The sequence below is a fragment of the Mesoplodon densirostris genome, chromosome 2, assembly GCF_025265405.1.
Source record: "Mesoplodon densirostris isolate mMesDen1 chromosome 2, mMesDen1 primary haplotype, whole genome shotgun sequence".
Lineage (NCBI taxonomy): Eukaryota > Metazoa > Chordata > Mammalia > Artiodactyla > Ziphiidae > Mesoplodon > Mesoplodon densirostris.
The window spans coordinates 173,589,874-173,610,782 of NC_082662.1; the positions used below are offsets into that span (position 1 = coordinate 173,589,874).

General features: G+C 39.3%; 1 pseudogene; it reads left to right on the forward strand.

Moving 5' to 3' along the window:
• Positions 1–2,668: 2,668 nt before the first annotated feature.
• Positions 2,669–9,278, forward strand: LOC132476719 (solute carrier family 35 member E3-like; annotated as a pseudogene).
• Positions 9,279–20,909: the final 11,631 nt, after the last annotated feature.

The window sequence follows — 20,909 nt, forward strand, 5'->3', positions numbered from 1 at the left end:
TATTTAGAATCCCATTTGTAGTGAATTCATTTAAAACCAAAATCATAGAGACTTGTCACTCTATTACAGCTATTGTCACCATAATGTTGTGTAACAAACCACCCCCAAACTTAGTGCCTTTCAGTAACAGGCATTTATTGTCAAGTTCACAGGTGTGCAGACGTATGGTACTTCAGCTGATATGAGCTGAGTTAGGTCAAGTGGTCCTGCTACAGGCTTGGCTCCAGGCTGGAGATTGGGGTCAGTTACTCTACGTGTTTTCTTCTTCCAAACTGAAGGGGCAGCGGCGACCATGGCACAGTCTTCTGATGATTAATCACTCAAGGACACAAGATAAAAAAATTGCAGAACATTTCAGGCCTCTGCTTGGGTCCTGACTGCTAATGTTCCCTTGGTCAAAGAGTCACATGGATAATCCAGTGTCAGTGGGTGGGAAAACACACTCCACCCTGAGTGGGAGGGGAGGGAATTTTTACTAAACAATATCCCAAACCATCCCAAAGGTCTTTAGCTCAGACATTTAAATAAAAACCCTTTGGTAGCAGCCTGGCTATTTCTGATCCTAGTGATACAGGTTTTCTAGGTTTATTAAAAATCAGTAGTTTATAAAGATATTTAAGTGAAATAGCTACTTTTCCAATAGCTTGTTCTTATTTAAAACTTTCTTCTTAAAGCTCTCTGCTTCCTTTGCTAGAGCATATGGTTAATATTTTAATACGTAAGAGATAAGTGGAAGGTTTATTTCAATTCAATCTTTGGCTTAGAGTCAGAGAATCCCAAGATGGCTTTGAGACATCTAACCAACTTGGTGTCCAAAAGCCCTATAAATGATTTTTCTTAGTTGTCAGGTTTTTTTTTTTTTCAATCACAGATATAAGCGTTTTACCTCTTTAGAGTTAAATGGACAGGTTTATCATTTTCCCTGGTTCTTCTGTTCTCTTCCCCTTGGCTCTTTGAATACCCTCCCTACAAAACATCAGCACAGAAAGAAAGGTCAGAATTATCTATCAGCAATGAGCCTGACTCCTGTGCTCCCCAGGCTGCATGTTTATCCTCACTTAACTTCCCTTTGAAGAGAAAATGTTCTTTCCCTAATGGAAATTTTAAATTATTTACTAGCTATTTGTTGACTAGGTCACTTTAAGGCAGTTTCTCAATATGGGCACTAACGACATTTTAGGCCAGATAATTCTTTGTTGCAAGGGGCCTGCCGTGCACTGTAGGATGTTTAGCAACATCCTTGGTCTCTCTCCCTAGATTCAGTAGTACCACCCCCTGTATCACAACAACCAAAAATGTCTCCAGTCATTGACAAATCACACCGTCAATATCACCTCTGGATGGGGATATACTTATACATATAGCTGATTCACTTTGTTGTACAGCAGAAACTAACACGACATTAAAAAGCAATTATACTCCAATAAAGATGTGGAAAAAAAATCACTTCTGGGGCTTCCCTGGTGGCGCAGTGGTTGAGTCTGCCTGCTGATGAAGGGGACATGGGTTCGTGCCCCAGTCCAGGAAGATCCCACATGCTGCGGAGCGACTGGGCCTGTGAGCCATGGCCGCTGAGCCTGCACGTCCAGAGCCTGCATGTCTGGAGCCTGTGCTCCACAACGGGAGAGGCCACAGCAGTGAGAGGCCCGTGTACTGCAAACATAAATAAAATAAAATGGTTGAGAACCACTCTTTTAAAGTAACCAACATTTAATTCAGATACAAAGCAATAACATTTCTGAACTTAGACCAGAAACTTTTCTTGTAAAACAGTTTAAATTAATCTTAAAACAGAAAACTAACTGAAGTTCATTATAATATAAAGTTTTTTTAAAACTGAAATGTATATATATGTGTGTGTATACACACACATACACACACACACACATATATACATATATATATATATTCATTAAACAGCTTTAGAAAACACATAAAAGGAGAGTCCTGCCACTGAGAAGGCCTTCTGAAATGAATGATTATAATTTGTGATCACTAACAAGACAGCACCCCATCTGCCTGGCATACTCTCACCATCACAGAAACTATTAGGATTTTCATTTTACACATGAGGAAAATGAGGCAAAGAGAGTGTAAGTAACACACCTGAGGTCCCACAGCTAGTAAAATGCAAGCTAGGACTGGAGACGCCTGTGTTTTATGTCTCTCAGGAAGGAGGTCAGGACTCCATTCTGTTAGATCATATGTCTTTCAGAGCTTAGGAGTCTCCTCAGGAATTTTAGCACATTTTTTACATCAACAATTCTATCAAAGAGAAGGGTGGAACGAAGTCTCCTTGAAAGGAAGCAGAGTGATAGTTTACCAGGTAGAATCAACGGTACCCTGCCTCATCACTCCCTCCTTAAGCACTAGCCCGGGACACTCATGCTGCTTCCCGATGGGTCTCTGCATGGGCAAAGCAAAGAGATGCCCAGGTAAAGTGATCTGAAATTCTGAACCCTTGGAAACTAAAATACCTATGCTTTCCTACCATAAGGCCTGACTGTCTTACCAATCATAAAGTTTAGCCTCTTAGAGTCCGTGGTTGGAGTGGGTGGTGCTTGTGCAGATGCATGCTGCAGGGATGGCTGGTCGCCTGGGAGCAGACGCATGCTCCTCTCCAGGGCCGGGCAACAGGCACATTTTGGCTGGGCTGCTCCTCGGACCAATGGTGTCCACCTGCATCTTGTTTCTCGGCAAAAGGACCCCCGACGCGAGCTCGACCCTGATGCATCCCGTGGCCACCTGACTGGGCCTTACTTCCGTCAGGAGTTGGACATCTTCACCTCCAAAATTCTGCCAGACTACAAATCCTTCTTCCTGACGGTCACTTCTATGGCTTCCTGGTCCTCAGCACTTCTCTCTGCCAAACAGCACCATCCACGCCTGTCCGAGGACCCAGGCGTGGCCACTATGGCAGGTAGTTGTCACAGCCGTCCAAACCTTCTGCCACAAGAAGCACTTCACCAATATACAACTCAACTGCTGTGTCCGGTCACTTTAGGTGCAATCCCAAATTCCTACTCTGATATGAAGTTTAATATCCTTGGAATGCTGTTTGAGGCTCTGGGTGTTTAGCTGCATCTCTTTATCCAGTGTGGGTAGGAGCCAAATAGCATGGGTTGGATGTAAACACCACACAAAGGCAGGGCTACCAGGCTCTGGTGTCTTCTGCTGTGTTGTCGGTGGCTGTGCCCTTCTTTGAGTCAGTGTGTGTGGAGGAGAACAATGTGGTCTCTGGTCAGTTTCTGCTTTGTTTGTGGGGCTGCTACCTGGAATCATAGCTGTCAGGGTGATTTATCAATTTACTGGATCAGTGAGTACACTTCAACGGTCACCCATGACATGTTTGGGCACTTCAAGTTCTGACTCGCTTCATTTGGAGGACGTTTTATTTAAACATCTACTGTCAACTAATCAGGGTCTTGGCATGTTATGTAACTATTTGGTATTGTTGCCTCTGCCCATTTTAAACTCAGTAAATAAGAAGGAAGTATAAATTGGTACAAGGTACTCAACTGGGTTTTTGTGGAAAAAAAAGTTCACCCCAAAAAGATAAAAAAATTAACTATGCCAACTAGATTCAAAGAGGCAAGAAATAAAATTCCATTGCAAAATTTATTGAAAGGTAGTCTGCAAGATGTAAGACAAGGGAAATTTTATTTATAAGTGCGACCCTTGTTTTTAGAGTCTTTCTTTTTTACTTAATTACTTAAAATAAAAATAGCTTAGACTTTTTTTCAAATAGGATTTTATGAAGTACAAACACCCATGTGTTCCCTTACATTCTCATTACATCATGTTAAGGGTGCTTGATATGCACATGACTTATCCCTAATGATGTTAACCTTTATCATCTAGCCAAGCTAGTTTTTGCCAAATTTCCCCACTGTGAGTTTACTCCCTGCTCCGTCTAAATTTTCTGTCTGGAAGCAACTCACTCAGCACAGCCCATAATCAAGAGGTGGGGATTTAAGTTCCACCTCCTTCATGGTAGAATAGCTATACAAATTATCTGGGATGCTTCTGTATGGGAGATTTATCTCCTCTCACCAAGTATTTATTTATTCAATCATTTATTTATATCAGTATGGACTCATGGATATTTTTTACTTTGGATTATAATCTAATACTATATTTTTTATTTTGTTCCTCAACTTGTCCTAACCTTGGTTAATGGGAGCACTTTAAGTTGGCTTCAGTGTTGCTTTGACATAGCCCCGTCATTTATATTTTTGAGCACTTCTTTACATTATGGCATTTCAAGTTGCTCTAGGCTCATCTTATATTTTTTCCTGCCCTAGTCCTACAATCAGTCATTTTTCCAAGGAATCCTGTTTCTGTTTATAGGAGAATAATATTAGAAATAAAGATCAGGGTGCTGGGTATGTTCATTGCTACTGGGGTTCATTGCATCTGGGCCCTTTCAGCAGAGAGAACAAAGAAATATATGTGTGTGTGTGTGTGTGTGTGTATATATATATATATATATATATATATATACACTAACCAATATTTATATACATATTTTAAATATTTCTCTATGTGTGTGTGTATCTCTATAGCTAACTAGGTAGATAGACAGATAGATATAAAATCATAAGTTCATGCTGATTCTTTGACTCTAATCCAGCAGCCCAGGATTCACTGTAGACTTCCTTCATTTTTTATTTGTGACTTCTTTCTTTGACAGCGAGAGTCCTGATTCCCATTATCTATAGTTTATTTACTTATTTGTTCAATTTTAGTGTAAGTGAAAGTGGTTTCAGAGTTCAGCAACCATTTTTAAATTTTTGTGTTTACTTTCTTATTTCTTGATCTTTATTTTATGTAGTAATCTGTTCTTGTTTCCAGGATGCAATATGCTTTTTCATGTTCTCAGGCCATTAGTTATAATTTTCTGAGGTTTTCCTTCTCTTTTATCCTTTTTATTCTTTCTCTCTGTATTTGTGTGTGTATGTGTTTGTAGTGTGTGTTGTATTTTCTGTGTATTGTATGTGTTAGTTTACATGTTGAAGAATTTCTCAAGTGTCTTGTAAACCTTTGTTGTCTATGCATATTTAAGAGTGGGACACTATGCGATGGCTGTTGTTGGCGTGTGTACGGGGTGGCGCCACAGACCGCGCAGTGGCTAAGCACTGAATCTTAGCAGACAAGCCCTGGGAGAGGACCAACTAAGCAGTGACAGCCCAGAGGGCCTGGAATGTGGTCCAGGTGGGGTAGCAATGGCCATGGAAAACAGTATGGAGGTTCCTTAAAAAACTAAAAGTAGAGCTACCATAAGATCCAGCAATTCCACTCCTGGGTATATTTTCAGAAAAAATAAAATAATTTGAAAAGATACATGCATCTCAATGTTCAGAAGAACGCTATTTATAATAGCTAAGACATGGAAACAACCCAAGTGCCCATTAACAGACAACTAGCTTAAGAAGATGTGATATATATATATATATATATATATATATATATATATATACACACACACACACACACACACATATACACACAATGGAATATTACTCAGCCATAGAAAAGAATGAAACATTGCCATATGCAGCAACATGGATGGACCTAGTTAGTATTATACTTAGTGAAGTCAGTCAGACAGAGAAAGACAAATATATGATATCACTCATATGTGGAATCTAAAAAATAATACAAATGAATCTATATACAAAGCAGAAACAGACTCACAGACATAGAAAACAAACTTATGGTTACCAAAGGGGAGGGCTGGGGGAGGGATAAAGTAGGAACATGGGATTAAGAGATACAAACTACTATACATAAAATAGATAAGCAACAGAGATTTGCTGTATAGTACAGAGAATTGTATTCAATACCTTATAATAACTTATAATGGAATATAATAAGAAAAAAAACTGAATCACAATACTGTATACCTGAAGCTAACACAGTATTATAAATTAACTATACTTTAATAAAAAAAAAGAAAGAGGGGGGTCCTAAAGGCTGATTGCAGTTTATGTGTGTTAGGGGTGGGTCAGGGGGATGAATGGGAATAGAGGAGATGTAGAGTCTGGAGGGATTCACTTCAGGTTCATCTTTCACTGGGGACACCCAAGTTTCAGTATCTGGAGATATTTTCTTTGGGGTCATTAAATCTCTTTATCGGGTGAGGCATAAGGGCATGGCTTAAAGAACACTGAGTAGGATGCATAAGCTGCTTTGTTTGGGGTTTGTTTTTCTTAGTAGATTGCAATCTGATTCAGTCAGGATTCTGACAAGAAACAGAAAGTCCACTTAAGTGGTATATTAGTTTGTTATGGCTGTTGCAACGACTTACTACACATTCGGTGCTTAAAACAACAGGAATTTATTCTTTCACAGTTCTTAAGGCTGGAAGTCCAAACACCAAGGTGTCAGCAGGCCCACCACGCTCCCTCCAGAATCTCTGAGAGAGAATCCTTCCTTGCTTCTTCCAACTAATAGTGGCTCCATGAGCTCTTTGGCTTGTGTCTGATAACTACTCTAAATTTCTGCTTCCGTCTTCACATGGCTTTCTCCTCCGTGCTTTTATCTTCTCTTCTGTCTCTTGTAAGGAAACTTATGGAATTTAGGGCCCATTTGGATAATTTACGATGATATCATCTCTAGATCACATCCATGTGGACTCCTTTTCCATGCAGGTTGTGGAGGTTAGGACATGGACATAAAATAATCATATTAAGGGTTATTAAAGGAACCAGCATAAGCATTAAAGCACCCATGGACTTAGCAACAGCATGAAGGCATTACCTCCCTAGACTTCAAGGAGAAAGGGAAGAAAACTGTTATAGGACCTTAGTGAGAGATGGTGTCTTAGAGCAGAATCCTAGCAGTAATCGCAAAGGGATAAAGCCACTGCCATAGTTGTGGTATAGAAGAGAGGGAAGAGTGAGGCAAGATAGACATTGACCCCTCCTTCTTCTTGCCTGCCAATATCTTGATCGTGTCTACCACTGGCCAAACCCAAATGGAAACCAAAGGACCTGGGAACTGGAAGATTCAGTCCATAGGGATTATCCTCAGCAGCTCAGAGCAGATCAGAGAAGGTAAGGAGAAAGGATCTTGGTAGGAGAATGGAGAATAACCAACTCAGGGTGTTTCTTTCTTCTTCAGTCCTTTATCTTTGATTCCTAGAACAAAAGTTCACTAATCCACAAGTCAAATGAATAAATAAAAGGAAGATTGAATGAGAGATTTATAAATAAGATAAATGTCTTGGCAGTGAACATCTATAACTGGGATGCAACCAAATCAAATGGAAGTCATTTTCTTTATTAGATTTTGGACATCCAAACACATTCATAGCTATGTGATTTATTTTCTATTTTTTATTTTAAACTACAGAAATCTACAGAGAACAAATATATAGCATATTGAATTATTTTAAGGTCAAGACCCTTGTAACTTTACCCAAGTCAATAGTAGAATTTTGATAGCCCCTCAGAAGCAGTTTTATATATTTAATCTCAATTACAGTCCCCTCCATCCTCCAAACATAAAGAATATCCTTATTTTTTAAAATAGTAATCACTTCCTTGCATTTCTTTAGGGTTTTATCACCTAGGCAGTATAGTTTAGACTTGCCTATTTTTTAAAAAAAGTTTACTTTTTCTTCTAAGTCTCTTTTAATTAAAAGAAAATTAATTGTGGCAAAGTACACATAACAGAATTTTACCATTTTAACCATTCTTAAGTGTACAGTTCAGAGGCACTAAGTGCCTTCACATTGTTGTACAACCATTACCATCATCCATCTCTTTTCATGTTGAAAACGGAAACTCTGTAGCCATGAAACAATAACCCATTTACCCTCCTCCCAGCCCCTGACAGCTATTATTCTAATTTTGTCTCTATGGATTTGACTATTCCAGGTACTTCATATAAGACGAATCATGTAATATTTACTGCTTTGTGACTATATTATTTCACTTAAATAATGTCATCAAGGTTCATACCTACTGTAGTATGTGTCAGAATTTTCTTCCTAAAAAGGCTGAATTATATTCCACTATATAGCTATACCACATTTTGTTTATTCATTCATTCATTGATGGACACTTGGGTTGCTTCCACCTTTTCCACCAATAGCTCCCCTACTTGCCACAACACACATACAGACACACATGACCCCAAAGCAACTTGTCCTCCTTTGTGTTCTTTGCACTACCTTGTGGTGAGTTGTACAGATCCCAAACCACTTCTTCATAAGAGTAAACTACAAAAGGCTCTGAAAACTAAAATTTTTAACATTAAGTCTAGTGCGGATTTATCCCATTTGGTGAGAATCGTCAGACATCTTCCTGTAGAAAAATTGACTTGTGTGGCTTTGGAGTACTGCCTTAGACCCCACTAGGAGTGTTAAAAAATATACCATATAGGCACCAGATTATCTTTCTAAGTCTGAAAAGAATGCTTTATTCTGAAATCTATCTGGCCCCAGGAGTGTTAAATAAGGAATTATGGGTCTGTCCTGTCCTGCACTGTTTCACTGTGTGCTATTATATTGTTCGTATTAGAGTGCCTTAGACTCTGAAGTCCCCGAGGACCAGAGACTGTACCTCATTCATCATTTTATCTCCTTTACCTACTAAAGTGTCTATACATTATCAGTGTGTTTAAAGAATGAATGAGCAAGTAAATAGAAGAACAAATGAATGAAGATATGGCAGTCTTGTAACTATGAATGAATGAAGACGTGGCAGTCTTCTAATTAAAGATGAGAAGCTACCGTCAATCCCCAGGTGGGTTAGGTATTCCTAGATTCTCCAAGACAGAGAATTTCCAGTGAACTAAGACTGGAAAAACTAGAAGAAACATTAAAATGTTTTTGGTTCTTGAAACATATCAGCTTTCATTCATTCACTCATTCATTTATCTTTAAAAAATTGTTATACAACTATTCTGTGCTGTATTTGAACAATAACAACAAACAGTAACAACAGAAAGCAGAGAAAATGAGAAAGAGATGAAAGACTGACACAGAGCAAGGGTTCAATCCAAATGAAGTCATTTATTCTCCCCATGTATGAAACACAATGTCTGTTTTAAAATCTTAGTCAAAAATAATAAAATTTTTGCTTGTGATTTACTATTGATTTTTATATCATTTTACTCATGTGTAACACAATCTCTTGGTACCCCTTTTTATAAGTACTGAATAATTCTTTTTCTTTCTAAAGTATTATCTCACCATGAGTTTTGATGCAGATACTAAGAAATCAGGGAAAGTGTTATCAGCTAAGTTTTCATCAGAAAACGAGAAATGAGGTATTTAGAGGTAGAAGAAGTTTAATACAGCATGTTAGAGGCTTACACACCTCTCTGAAGCTCTCATGCCACCAGTGTCACTGATTCTTAGAGGGCACCCAGAGACACTGAAGGCCCATGATTGCAACTCCCTATCTCACCGAAGTGGGTGAGTCTCAGGAGGCCTGAAAAATCATCTACAAACCTCTTTCGCATCTGCCTATAGGAGTCATAGTAGATTGTTACCTTCTTCTCTTCCACTTCCTGTATCTCAAGCAAACACTTCTCAGTGGTGGAATTTATGCAAAAGGAATCTGAGAAATACAGTCTCTAGACTTTAAGCCCCTATAGCACATGGGACAACTGACAAGGAAGGAGTTAGCCCTAAGTATAAACAAAGATATCCACCAAGGCAAATCTTCCTCGTAATTGTTGCATTTTTGTCCAAGCATTTAATTTCAATTCCTCTATAGGTCTTCAGGAATTAAAACAAACAAACAGGAGGAAGAGAAGAGCAAATAATCTTCTTCACTGAAGGTGGTTTATTTTGTTTTCTGAATTTTTTTTAAAAATGTGACTTAAAAAAGTCAAATGACAACATGAAAACAGTTATAACTGAATGATCTCAAACAGTGCTTGGTAAATGGCTTTGTGAAGCTCTAGTGGATTAGGTCTCAAATAAAGACTAACATATGGGGGAAATTTCAGGTTTAAGTACAGAACTCAAAGGGGACTGAATTTATGTGGTCATTTCTTATATTTGGTGCTTTTTTTTTTAAAGTGACTCCATGCTCTCTGAGGTCTTCGTGGACTTCTAATGCAGTTTTAGGAAAATTGCAGGAAAATATAGTGAGAGATTATAGTGTATGCATACATATAGCTGATTCACTTGGTTATAAAGCAGAAACTAACACACCATTGTAAAGCAATTATACTCCAATAAAGATGTTTAAAAAAAAAAGAACTATTCCTCAGTTGCTTTAGAAACATTCTCCTCTTAAGGTGCTACAAAAATTTATAAAAATAGCTATTAAAATGATAATGAAAGGCTGCTGTTTTCCAGGCTTCATATGAGCTGAACACAAAAGTCAGGGTTTAGTGAAATGACTAAAGGTGTATTTGATCCTGAGTAATGGCTTTAACATCAAAGTTGGACAGAAATGGGTAAACTTTCCTTTTAGACTTTGCACAGTTTGCCTAATCTCTGTTGATACAAATCGTCACAAATTACCACCTTAGACCAGAAGCAACCCCTGGTCAAGATATGAGTATTCAGATACTTGAAGTCATGAGGAATGAGCAATTTCATGCCAACATATTTATAATAAATGTGTATTTCAATCAGCTCTGCTTTTACACTTTTCAACCTTTTAAAATGAAAGACACCCTGTAAACCAAGTCCCATAGATTTCCCAAATTATCCATGGTATACTCAGCAAATTAAAATTAATATTAAGCATGAACACATTGAAAGATGACATGACTCAGCAAGCCTCCAAAGGGTTCCAGATTCTTTGAAGTGATCCATTTCTCTCCAAGATTTATGAGCTGCCTGTCAATGAATTTAACTGGATATTTATTGAAATTAATGGCAACTGCAGCTGATTGAACAGGCTTTACTTAAATTTTGTTTTTTATCATTTATAGTTGTTTTCCCTTGTCTTACCTTTCCATATTGCATGCTGATGAAGCCACAAGCAAAATGGATGGGGAAATCTCTTCCACGAAATCAAGAAATGACTCTCCTCACCAACCTTCACAAAATGGGAAAATACTGACAATGATAGATTACCTCCTATTCCCAACTCATCACTATTCAGGTTTTTAAAAGCTCATTTTTATGCACAGCCTTGGGGATTAAGGGCAGAATCTCCATAGACATACAGCCTGTGTCCAGATCTGTATCATCCATGTATTTGCTCTGTCATCCCAGGCAAGTTCCTCAATAATTCTCTGTGCCTCAGTTTCTCCACTTAGACTAGAACTGATAATAATACCCATAGGCTTAGAACCTGCCTAGCACAGGGCCTGGAACTTGCTAATATCTCAGTAAACATTAGTGCTTATTAATTTTTTCCTCTACAGGGAAATCCAAATTATATGGCTATATTTTATTCCTCTTGTGATTAACAAACAACTATTCTTAAAAATGTACCAGACTCTGCTTTAATGTGACAAATAAAAACCTGGAGAAGTAGAAGTTCCTGCTATGAGAAAAGGGGAGATGCTTTTTTTCCTGTTTCTTCTTCCTTCCACTCTTTGCCCCCAACTGCCATTTTGACATATTTTATAGATGTCTTTCTGGGGTTCTGAAGATCCTGCAAATACCTGAGTAGAAGGGGAAATGTAGAGGAAGTGGGAGGAAGGAGAGGACAACTTTCTGTAACGGATTTTCTTGGACTTGTGGTTAACTTCATACACTCCTACACACTTGCATTTTTTTTTCTTTCTTTATTCTGTGAACACTATTATTCACCAGGCATGGAGCTGGGTGCTGGAATTTCAAAGCTTATTTTTAGGAAGCCAGTCCTCAAGAATCTTGTTCACTAGTGAAATAAATAATATTTAAAAACCTAGTGCTTCTAGAAGCACATAGCATAGTAGTTATGTGTCCAGACTCTGGAACCAAACTTGGTTTGAATCCTGCCTTTGGCAACTTAAATGTAGGTCGAGTTACTTTAATTCTTTTTGCTTTAGTTGTCCAACTGTAAAGCAGGGCTGTAATAGCACTTAAGCTTTTAAGGATTAAATGGTTATATATATATATTATATATATATATATATATATACATAAGGATTAAATGGATATATGTATATATATAGGCAAAAAATTTCCTTTTATATATATATATATGTGTGTGTGTGTGTATATATATATATATTATATATATATATATATATATATATAATATATATATATGGGCTCTTCTTCTCTGGCTTATGGGTTAACATTGAATAGATGTGTGCCTTTATTACCATATCATGACTCTAAAGTTTATTATGGGAAATTGTGGAACAAAGACAAGAGGAAGCAGACTTGCAAGGCAGATGACACATTTATCTTGGACGTGTCAAGGTACTTTGGGGACGCCCAACTGGACATTCCTATTAGGCAGTTAGTTGGTCACACAGATCTAGCCCTCCAGCAAGTATTGCTGGCTAGAGGTAACAATTTAGTCATTAGTAACATGTGAGTGAAGGTTGAAGTCATGGGTATGAATGGGGTCACTCAGGGAAAGTGTAGGGTGTGAAAAGAGATATGGTTTAGGACCACATCTCTGGAACAACATATATTTAAGAGCTGGGCAGAGTTAGAGAGCTCGTGAAGGCAGAGGCCTGGCTAAAGAGGCAAAGAGTAGGCGGGGAGCATTTAAAGTAGTTGTGCTAGTGTAACAGGGGACCCAGATCATGAGCTGCCTTGGCTTTTTTGCATTTGCTTTTCTCTTAATCATCTCTGGCCCTGAGATTTGATTAACTGGATAGAAAACAACTAAGGATCAGCTAAACTTGCCCAGGGACGAGTGGAAGAAGATGGGAGAGAGGAGAGATGACTTAGGCACTGCTTCTGTGACCCCTTCCGTTCTCAAACACCATACCCTTAATAACACCTTCTGGAATCTTTTTTTTTTTTTCTTTAACAGTTTGGACAGCTTGACTTCAAATATTGGGTCTCTCAGACCATATGTCAAAGACTGTACGTATGCCCCAAACCTTGTTTTTTAGTGGTTGGTTTCACACCATTACCTGTCCCAGATTTGTTACATTTTATTGCTTTGTAGTCTAGGAGGAAATTTTCCTTGTCTGCAAGGTTAGATCTAGGTCACTGCCATATCTGCATTCTAGTTTGAGAAATAGGAGAGCAGAAGTAGAAGGCAGACAATTTCCTTTTAAGAAAGTGACTGAAAATTTTCATGTTCCGTTGGTTGGAACTTTGTCACATGGCTATGCATGGCTGGAAGGAAGGCTAAGAAGTGACATAGAGGTACGGCCATTGTACATGGAAAGCACTAGTCCTCTTAATTATCATCAGTATTCAACATGAGTAACTTCCATTGGCCAGGACTTGGGGAATCAGTGGCAAATAAAAGTCTAGAGGAGGAGACAGATGAAGTAATTGTAACTATTAAATTATAGTAGAGGAAGGACAAGATTCCTGGTGTAGACAGGGAAAGGGGGCTCCTGAGGGAATCTAAACTATCCAGCTATCCAGAAGAAAGTCCTGGATGAAGTGATTTTTATATTAAGAGCTAAAAAGTGACTAAATTATATACAGCAAGAGAGGATAACAAAGGAAGTGTGTTCCTGGCCGAAGAAATAGTGTATATAAAGGCCTGGAGGCAAGGGAGAGTGAGGTAAAGCCTGAAGGAACCAGAATTAGTCTAGTCGAGCAGGAGCATCTTACAACATAAATGAAAATTCTACAAGGAAGGCTGAAGAGTTTAGCACGGTCTGGATTGTCCAAGTCTAGGGGCTTGAGTTTGTGGGTGATTAATTGGAAGGAGGAGGTCAAAAATGACTCCAAGGACTTTGCTTCAAACAGCATGGTGGTGAATGAGGTTATTAACTGAGACAGAGGACAGCAAAGGTGAGATTTCAGGCGAGTGGGGGAGGGAGAGATGGTCCTTTCAGCTCTGGCCACACTGATTTGGGAGCCTTGACTGGACATATAGACTTGAGAGTCATCTACCTTTAGATGAATTGAAGCCACAGGAATGGACGACTGTCATAAGAGTGTGTACAGATGAGAAGCAAAAAAAAAAAAAAAAAAAGCCCTGGATAAACCCCAAAGAAATACAGACATTTTAGGGATGAGTCAGGAGGAAAGACAGAGAAGGGCGAAGCAGAGAGGGCCAGGTGGAGAATAACCATCATGGTGAAGTAAGAGATAAAGTCATCTGCTGAGAATGTGGGTGATGGGTCATCACCACCACCCCAGGGCTCTAGCATCACGTGGGTTTACCCAGCCTGCTCAGAAGAGCAAGTGGGACATAAATTATAATCTGTATTGGACAACTTCAGTCTTCCCATTCCAACCAACAGAGGACAGCCTCCATCTTACAGATATATACTCTAGTCCTGACTGTTCTGCTCCTGAGGAAGTCAAGGGGTTCATATGAACTCCTTCAGGGGAAAGAATATGTACTTTCTAGTTTTAGCATTATGGCAGTAACAACCTGCAAGATGTTTTTAAGATCATCAAATCTCTAACATTCCTCAAAGACCAGTATTACTGAATGAAGTGAGACTCTCAACTTATGCTAATAAGATACAGTTCACTATACAGTGTGTTTCTTGCTCTTTAACTAATGAAGATGTTTCCATCTGTGACTCACTGAGAGAAGTCTGTAATACTTTTGCAAAATGTGCAATTGACACAAACTAATATGAAAATAGACATATGAAATTTGGCATGTGACAATACAATATTAAAATGAGGACAGGCTAAAACAAACTTGAGCTGTCTTTGGTCTCATATCAAAAGCCCAGGAAGGTTCTGCATTTTATTTTTTCTGATCAATGCAGAATGTATTCTGGCATTTCTGGACTAAGATGTTTTTTATTAATTTTCTATTGGCCCAAGAAACCTTAGGGCCACAACCTCAAACATTAATAAAATAATATGGAGAAGAGCTAAAGGTACTAAATTTATGATCTGTCATAGAAAATGGCTATTTTTATTCTATAAATGGTTAAGTAATACATATTCTATAAAATGGTTAAGTAATGCATAGTTTGTTGACGTAGTCACATAAATTTACTGAGTGTAAACTATGTTCCTGCTTGGACTAGATGTTAGCTAAAACCCTCTAAAGGATTTCATTGAACTTGGGATATCAAAATTCCTTACCCTGACCTGTAAACTCTCACATAATCTGTCCCTATCTTACTTTAAGGATCTTTTCCTCTCTCTCCCTCCCCAACACTCACAATGTTCTAACCACACTGGCTTTCTATTTTGTGCTCAGCCACACCAAACTTACTCTGGCTTCAAATTACTGTCACTTTCTATTCTGCCAGTCCATAAATTTCGTCCCCTATCTCTTCTCATGGCTGCCTCCATCATTCAAGTCTCAGCTCCACTTTCTTCCTCATTCTAAAAAAACCTAATCTAAATAAACACCCCTTGCCCAGGCACTCCGTTATAGTAACCTGCTTTATTTGGCTGAAGACACTCATCACCATCTGAAACCATATTGTTTTCTTGATTATCTATTCTTTCTCTCTCTTCAAGGTACAGTCAGCAACCTGAGAGCAGGAAGTGGGCTCGCTTGTTCAAGACTGTTTTCTCAGTGCCTGGAATGGTCCTAGATTAGGGTAAGCATTCAATAAAAGTTTGTTGAATGAATGCACGAATAGTGGTTATGAAGAAAACATAAAACCCTGGGAAATGGTAAAACCTAGGTAAAAATGGTAAAAGAAAATGTAAAACCTAGGTAAAAAAATAATAAATAAACAAGATTCAACATTATATATACACAGTGAATACAACTATGTATCAGTAGTTTATGCTTTAAAAATCTGAATAAATATATACAAACACACATACATGCATACACACAAATGTGAAAGATGCCAAATTTTTTTTTTTTTTTTTTTTTTTACTTTATTCAAAGAAATTAATTATAATATTCTGAGGGGTCTGTTAGTTACCTATTAAAGTAACATTTTAAATTCATTGAATGCTTTACATTATTTTTATTCTTTACTCAATTTAATTGCTTAAAAATTTAAACAACTAAGGAAAGAATGTGATATAAAGTTACTATGACAGTATATTCCAGAGCCAGTTACTGACATTCTTGATGATAAAATTAAACAATATTTCCACAATAGTCTTATGCTCTTGTCTTTTTGGTAATCATGATTTTCTCAAGATTTTTGGAAGCAAGTTGTGCCAGGAATAGCAGATGAGTCATCACAAACACAAGTGACCTAGATTATTTCTTAACACAAATTTTCTTTTTCTCCATTGACTTGCTGGTGTGAAATACTAGTTGTAGGCAACCATATCATTTAGGGCATTTCCATGCTATCCAGCAGAATTCCCTTTTAAAACATGTTTTAGAGGACTCAATTTTTTTGTGTTTTTGAGGCACAAGAATTAAAGCTGCCTCAAAATCATAGAACCTGTTGAAGCTCAAAGACATAAAACTGTCCTCAGCTCACTGATGATTTCATGTGTATGATTTTAAAATTTCATTAAAACTGGGTAAGCAAGCTTTATCTTTTCATAATTCACCTGACTTTTTTTGACTGAAAACTTGCCTGGAATCATGTTTGTCCCATGGAACGAGCAGTCAGTACCATCCACTCTCAAATAAATTATCCAGAAAATACTGAAAACAGTGTGAACCAATAATCTGTTAGCCCAGAGCAATTGCAATAAATTTTCAGTAAGAAAATAATAGTTATAAAAATTAAATGTAACCTGAAAGCTCTTTTGGAAAATATTGCAAAATAAAAAATCCTTTCCATCTCTTTCCAAATACCCAGTCCTAAGGAAAACCATAGAGGCAGGATATTTATATAATGATTTCTGTAAATTATAATTATATCACTATTTCCAGAGCTATTTGTTTTTGGATGGAATGTCCTATAAATATCAATTAAGTCCATCTTGTTTAATGTATCATTTAAAGCTTGTGTTTCCTTATTTATTTTCATTTTGGATGACCTGTCCATTGGTGAAAGTGGGGTGTTAAAGTCCCCTACTATGATTGTGTTACTGTCGATTTCTCCTTTTATGGCTGTTAATATTTCCCTTATGTATTGAGGTGCTCCTATGTTTGGTGCATAAATATTTACAATTGTTATATCTTCTTCTTGGATTGATCCCTTGATCATTATGTAGTGTCCTTCTTTATCTCTTCTAGTAGTCTTTATTTTAAAGTCTATTTTGTCTGATATGAGAATTGCTACTCCAGCTTTCTTTTGGTTTCCATTTGCATGGAATATCTTTTTCCATCCCCTTACTTTCAGTCTGTATGTGTCTCTAGGTCTGAAGTGGGTCTCTTGTAGACAGCATATATATGGGTCTTGTTTTTGTATCCATTCAGCCAGTCTGTGTCTTTTGGTGGGAGCATTTAGTCCATTTACATTTAAGGTAATTATTGATATGTATGTTCCTATTCCCATTTTCTTAATTGTTTTGGGTTCGTTATTGTAGTTCTTTTCCTTCTGTTGTGTTTCTTGCCTAGAGAAGTTCCTTTAGCATTTGTTGTAAAGCTGGTTTGGTGGTGCTGAACTCTCTCAGCTTTTGCTTGTCTGTAAAGGTTTTAATTTCTCCATCAAATCTGAATGAGATCCTTGCTGGGTAGAGTAATCTTGGTTGCAGGTTTTTCTCCTTCATCACTTTAAGTATGTCCTGCCACTCCCTTCTGGCTTGTAGAGTTTCTGCTGAGAGATCAGCTGTTATCCTGATGGGGATTCCCTTGTGTGTTATTTGTTGTTTTTGCCTTGCTGCTTTTAATATGATTTCTTTGTGTTTAATTTTTGACAGTTTGATTAATATGTGTCTTGGTGTATTTCTCCTTGGATTTATTCTGTATGGGACTCTCTGTGCCTCCTGGACTTGATTAACTATTTCCTTTCCCATATTAGGGAAGTTTTCAACTATAATCTCTTCAAATATTTTCTCAGTCCCTTTCTTTTTCTCTTCTTCTTCTGGAACCCCTATAATTCGAATGTTGGTGCGTTTAATGTTGTCCCAGAGGTCTCTGAGACTGTCCTCTGTTCTTTTCATTCTTTTTTCTTTATTTTGCTGTGCAGCAGTTATTTCCACTATTTTATCTTCCACCTCACTTATCCGTTCTTCTGCCTCAGTTATTCTGCTATTGATCCCATCTAGAGTATTTTTTATTTCATGTATTGTGTTTTTAATCGATGCTTGATTCGTCTTTAGTTCTTCTAGGTCCTTGTTAACTGTTTCTTGCATTTTGTCTATTCTATTTCCAAGATTTTGGATCATCTTTACCATCATTATTCTGAATTCTTTTTCAGATAGACTGCCTATTACCCCTTCATTTGTTAGGTCTGGTGGGTTTTTATCTTGCTCCTTCTCCTGCTGTGTGTTTTTCTGTCTTCTCATTTTGCTTATGTTACTGTGTTTGGGGTCTCCTTTTTGCAGGCTGCAGGTTCGTAGTTCCCGTTGTTTTTGGTGTCTGTCCCCAGTGGCTAAGGTTGGTTTAGTGGGTTGTGTAGGCTTCTTGGTGGAGGGGACTACTGCCTGTGTTCTGGTGGATGAGGCTGGATCTTGTCTTTCTGGTGGGCAGGTCCACGTCTGGTGGTGTGTTTTGGGGTGTCTGCGGACTTTTTATGATTTTAGGCCACCTCTCTGCTAATGGGTGGCGTTGTGTTCCTGTCTTGCTAGTTGTTTGGCATAGGGTGTCCAGCACTGTAGCTTGCTGGTCGTTGAGTGAAGCTGGGTGCTGGTGTTGAGATGGAGATCTCTGGAAGATTTTTGCCGTTTGATATTATGTGGAGCTGGGAGGTCTCTTGTGGACCAGTGTCCTGAAGTTCGCTCTCCCACCTCAGAGGCACAGCACTGACTCCTGGCTCCTCAATTTGGGATGATTTGTTGTCTATTCATGTATTCCACAGATGCAGGGTACATGAAGTTGATTGTGGAGCTTTAATCCGCTGCTTCTGAGGCTGCTGGGAGAGGTTTCCCTTTCTCTTCTTTGTTCTCACAGCTCCTGGGTCTCAGCTTTGGATTTGGCCCCGCCTCTGCGTGTAGGTCGCCGGAGGGCGTCTGTTCTTCGCTCAGACAGGACAGGGTTAAAGGAGCAGCCTCTTCGGGGACTCTGGCTCACTCAGGCCGGGCGGGAGGGAGGGGCACGGAGTGCGGGGCGAGCCTGCAGCGGCAGAGGTCGGCGTGACGTTGCACCAGCCCGAGGCGCGCCGTGCGTTCTCCCAGGGAAGCCGCCCCTGGATCCCGGGACCCCGGCAGTGGCAGGCTGCACAGGCTCCCGGAAGGGCGGTGTGGACAGTGACCTGCGCTCGCACACAGGCTTCTTGGCGGCGGCAGCAGCAGCCCCAGCGTCCCACGCCCGTCTCTGGGCTCCGCGCTTTCAGCCGCGACTCGCGCCCGTCTCTGGAGCTGCTTTACGCGGCGCTCTTAATCCCCTCTCCTCGCGCACCAGGAAACCAAGAGGGAAGAAAAAGTCTCCTGCCTCTTCGGCAGCTCCAGAGTTTTCCCGGACTCCCTCCCGGCTAGCTGTGGCACATTAGCCCCCTTCAGGCTGAGTTCTCGCCGCCAGCCCCAGTCCTCTCCCTGCGCTCTGACCGAAGCCCGAGCCTCAGCTCCAGTGCCGCCCGCCCCGGCGGGGGAGCAGACAAGCCTCTCGGGCTGGTGAGTGCCGCTCGGCACCGCTCCTCTGTGCGGGAATCTCTTTGCTTTGCCCTACCCAGGTATGTGGGGTGTTTCTTGCCTTTTGGGAGGTCTGGGGTCTTCTGCCAGCGTTCAGTAGGTGTTCTGTAGGAGTTGTTCCACGTGTAGCTGTATTTCTGGTGTATCTGTCCAAATTTTTAATAAAAGTTAAAATGTGTTTAAAAACTGTTTTTGAAGAAGTTGTATGAAGGCTCATACTCCAGTAGGTACAAAACAACAGCATTTTTTTTTTTTTTAACAAATAAGGAACTCAGACCTATTACAGCTACATGGGCAGCTCTGAGGCAGCTTTCCTGGAAACAGTTTTCAGATTCGAACAATCCAAGAAACACATGCATGTGTGTTACTCACAACTCTTTGTTATGCACTAGAAGGTAATTCTCATTGTTTGCCACCTAAAGAGGGTAGGGAATAACTGTAATAGGAAAGCTGCCTCCCTGAGAATAACTTCCCATTGGTGGGATAGGGCGGTAGTGGATATGGGCCATGTTTATAGAAGAAAGCTTGGAAAAACACAGACAGCAAGCAAGGGTGGCTTGTGTAAGAAGAGATGTCGAGAGTTTCTACATGTGAGTGTGTGGGAAAGCATCACTTGTTGGGGATTTAAAAAGTAAGATTTATACTTGTTCTAAACTGAGGACATAGGTTGCACATCTACAGCTATGTTAGTAGTCAGCCTTCCCCAGAAAACTCCTAGAGCAGCCCCTCCAAGATGGTTCTCAATGATCCCCACCTCCTGGTATCCACAGTTGAGCATAATCTCATCCCATCAGGGTTGGTCACTGTGACTAATAGAATATGGCAGAAGCGATAGTGTATGTCACTTCTGAGGTTAACTTATAAAAGACGTGTTTTCTAATTAGTGTCTCTCTCCCTCTCTCTCTCTCTCTCTCTCATTCTCTCTGTCTCTGTTTCTTTCTTTCTCCCTCTCTCTCAGCACTTGCTCTGGAGAAGAGAGATGCCATGTCATGAGCAGTCCTGTGGAATAGCCCACATTGTAAAGAGCTGAGGTCTCCAGACAATAGTCCACAAAAAACTAAGGTCTTCTGCCAAAAGCCACATGCATAAGCATGGAAGCAGATCCTTTAACCCTAGTCAAGCCTTCAGATGCCTGTATCCAAGGCCAGCATCTTGACTGCAAACTCGTAAGAGGCCCTCAGCCAGAAATATCTAATTATGCTGTTCCCAGATTCTTGTCCTTCAGAAACATTGTGAAATTTTAATTTGTTTTTTAAGCCACTAAGTTTTGGGGTACTTCGTT